The 3,344-nt window shown below is 50.7% G+C and overlaps 1 long non-coding RNA gene across 1 annotated transcript; it reads right to left on the bottom strand.

The window, feature by feature from the left end:
* Positions 1 to 1,763: 1,763 nt before the first annotated feature.
* On the bottom strand, positions 1,764 to 3,344 carry LOC111819038 (uncharacterized). The gene is made up of 3 exons (XR_002822841.1): positions 3,286 to 3,344; positions 2,542 to 2,644; positions 1,764 to 2,082 (listed from the first exon to the last, which is right to left on the bottom strand). It is a non-coding gene; the product is annotated as an uncharacterized LOC111819038 (long non-coding RNA).

Genomic DNA, 3,344 nt, shown 5'->3' with positions numbered 1-3,344 from the left:
GGCAGGGTCAGTCACTCAGGTATGTTACAGCAGGGCAGGTCCAGCTGAAGGGGAGTTGCTGGGATAGGTTTTTTTTGTGGCACATACCAGGGCTGACAGCGTGGACCGGGAATCAGCGCAGGGCAGGTTCCGGTAGGCCGTGCCTGTGTTGGTTGGGAGTGTGATGTTCAGCACATGGTGCAGGTAGGCAGGAAGGAGGGGGTAGATTGTGATGTGTGGAGCTTGCTATTGGAGTGGAGAGATGAGACCGAGAAATGGGGAAACACAAAAATGAAAAAAAAAGAAAGGGTAAAAGAAAAAAATGAATAAATTGAGAAACTGGAAATGAAGAAAGACAAAAAGGGAATAAGAAAGAGAAGAAAACTAAACAAAGAAATTGAAAAAAAACAAAAACAAAAACAAACAAGAAAAAAGAAATGCTCCCAGGGATATTCCTATGTGTGTGCACAGAGTAAGGGACTATCTTCCAAGCCACGTGGTACTGCCTGGCTAGAAGGGGCTCCCAAGCCGAGAAAAGGAAAAGAAAACAAACAAATCAAAACAGAACAAATCAGAGCAAACCAACAAGCTGCGGGGAGTTCCACCAGGGTGGCGGCACGGGCCGGGAAGAAGTTTCACAGTCGAGCGGTGTTTCGCAGCCTTTCAGGAAGAAGCAAAGATGGTGCATGGAGCCAGGTACTTGAGAGAAAGGAGGGGGCGGTGGTGAGAGGTAAGGAACAAATCTAAAGAAGCAGGAAAAAGCAACACCAGCAGCCAACAAATGGCACTGAGGGAGCTGGCCAGTGCAGGCGGGTGGAATTCAAGCGGCACTGTGGGGAGGCTTATGCTTCCTGGCCCATAGACTGTGGCTGCAGGAAGCAGAGGAGGTTAAATGGGGGTGAAGAAGGGTGAGGAGTCGGAAAGCCTATATCGTGGGTTACCGGTTGTTCTGTCTCCCGCTGGAAGCTCCGTGAAGCTGCTTTCTCATACCTCCTGTTCGCTGATCTCCGATAGGAGTCCAGGATGGTGTATCTGTGCTGCGGTAGCTGATAGGGGACCTCTGCTTGTATCTCTCCTCGCGCTCTTTTCTCGGTCAGTTTCTTATTCCATTTGGTGCTTGGCTGAGTTCTTTATCTCTTCATTTGACGGTTAGGTTTTCAGGATTGACGTGTGACTCTGTTTGACTTAGTTTTTCTGATCTTTGCTGCAGAGGGACGGCGTGGTGCATCTGACTATAGTGCCATGTTGCCCAGAAGTCAAATGCTGATGGTTTGAGTGACTGGCTTATGATTATTTCTCTTTTAATCAGCAAAAGCAGGGGCTGAGCCTTGATCTTCCAAAGCCTACAACTAGCTAAGGGCCATTCCTGCCCCAGGCTTCCATGGAGTGAAACCCCAAGAAGATGCTGGCATTGCACAGAGGCTGGCACCGCCCTGGGCCCAGTGACCAGTGTGTCCTCTTCCCTCAGCCTCTCTCATCCCAGCCCAGTTGCAGGAACCCAGAGGAGGGGTTTCCCTCTAAAACCTAGAGTAGGAGCGGGCTAAGAGTTCAGGGAGCATTTAAGCAAACAACCCTTCAAGAGAAGTCTTATTTCTTCCGGAGGGTAGCAAGGCTCTGGGGCCCTCTTAGCTCCCAGCATTGGAAGCCACAGCTTCCCATTCACGGCCTCCACTGGGCCTGGTTGGAGCCCCTGCTGTTGTGCAGGCTGCCCGAGTCTGAGCCCCAGGGGCCCCTCTCACCCTCACCCCACCAAGACCACAATGCTCCACCACGTGCCACACAACATCAGCCACAATAATAAACATGGACATCTTTATTGAGCACCAGATTCCCAGGAGGAGGGTTTCCAGTTCAACCAAGCCCATTGGCAATGGCCCTGGTCCTGGCCCAGGCACATAATCAGCTGTGTGGACACACAGAGGTATCCGTGTACACAAACAGGCACACAGGCTTCAAGAGCTTCAGCTGACTACTGAATCACAGTCTTCCTAGAAGGAATGAAGGTAAGTGTGTTGGCAACTCGACACAGTTATGAGGACTCCATCCACAGGACAAGGGCTCAGAAAGGCTGCTGTGATGTCTTCAGGGGTATAACCTTGCACCCTGGGGCAGAGAAGCAGAAAGATTAGGCAATTCCTAGTACCCAGGACTTTGTAAAAATCACAGAACATCAGAGGCAGAGAGGAATCCCCTTGTACCCGATGGGGAGACTGAGGGTGAGAGGAAGGGAATGGCTTGGCAAGGCCATACAGAAAGGAAGCAGAACAGAGCCAGGACCTGGGCCCAACTCCCTGTACCTGGCTTTAGGTGCCATGGAACCCTCCCCCCGAGGCTGCCCAGAATTTCGGGACTAGGCTTCAGAAAGTCAGTCTCCCTTCGACCAGCCCCTCAAGACGGCACTGTACATAACACATGCCAACCTAGGAGGTTGCTTTGGAGCCAGGAGTGATCACAGATCATTGGTGTTGGCCCAGAGAAGAAGGGCATCTTGCTCACAGTCCCACAAGAAACCAGTCTGGAGCTAGGGCAGGGTGATGATCAGGAGCCCAGACAGGAACATACCTGCAGAGGCTGGAGCTGCCATTCCATAGGCCTCATACAGCAGATCCAGAAGCTCCTCCTTCTCGTCCTCTGGGAGGAAACTGGACTGTGCTGCATTGATATTCTGGAAGGGCCAGCATGACAAACAGCATGGAACCAGAAAACATGGAAGGGAGCCCTCGACAGGCTAGTGAGAGTCCATCTTCACTGAACATGAGGAATTAAGCTCAAGGTGGGAGGGAATTGTCCAGAGTCACACAACAGCAAGTGATAGAGCAGAGACCATGAGGCTCTGTGTTTTTAATGTGGCACTCACTTCATAACAGATGTGAGAAGAAAGTTGGGGAAGCCTTTAGAAAGACAAGGTGGGATTGTGAGGCCAGAGAGACACTCTTGCAGGGACAGACTCAGGTTTCATAACCCATAAGATCAGGGCTCAGCCTGGGATCTATGGATGGCCTGAAATGTATATGAAAAATTTTATAGTTGGGCATATCTTTCTGGGTAGAGGGTGAACAGATTTTAGAGTCTTTGAGAGCAGGCGACCCAAGCAAAGGATAAAAGCCTCGTCTTAGTTCAGGAGGTCAGCCTGAATTGGTCTCTTTGGAAGACATCTAACTCTAGGTTTGGCTTCCCTCGACTGTCAAGCAAATTGGCTTCTCATCTCCAGATGTGCCAGTCCCTGGACAGGACCACCAGGCCACTTAGGAAGGAAGGAGAATTTCTGGGCCCAGAGTCAAGGCTGACATGGCTCATACCACTCACCAGTCTCTTAAACTCCTCTTCAGTAAAGCCCATGCTCCGTTTGGTCATCTGGTAATCAG

The sequence above is a fragment of the Trichechus manatus genome, unplaced genomic scaffold (assembly GCF_000243295.1).
Source record: "Trichechus manatus latirostris isolate Lorelei unplaced genomic scaffold, TriManLat1.0 scaffold00008, whole genome shotgun sequence".
Lineage (NCBI taxonomy): Eukaryota > Metazoa > Chordata > Mammalia > Sirenia > Trichechidae > Trichechus > Trichechus manatus.
Note: the sequence above shows the minus strand (reverse complement) of the source record. Positions and strands in the feature narration are given on the sequence as shown.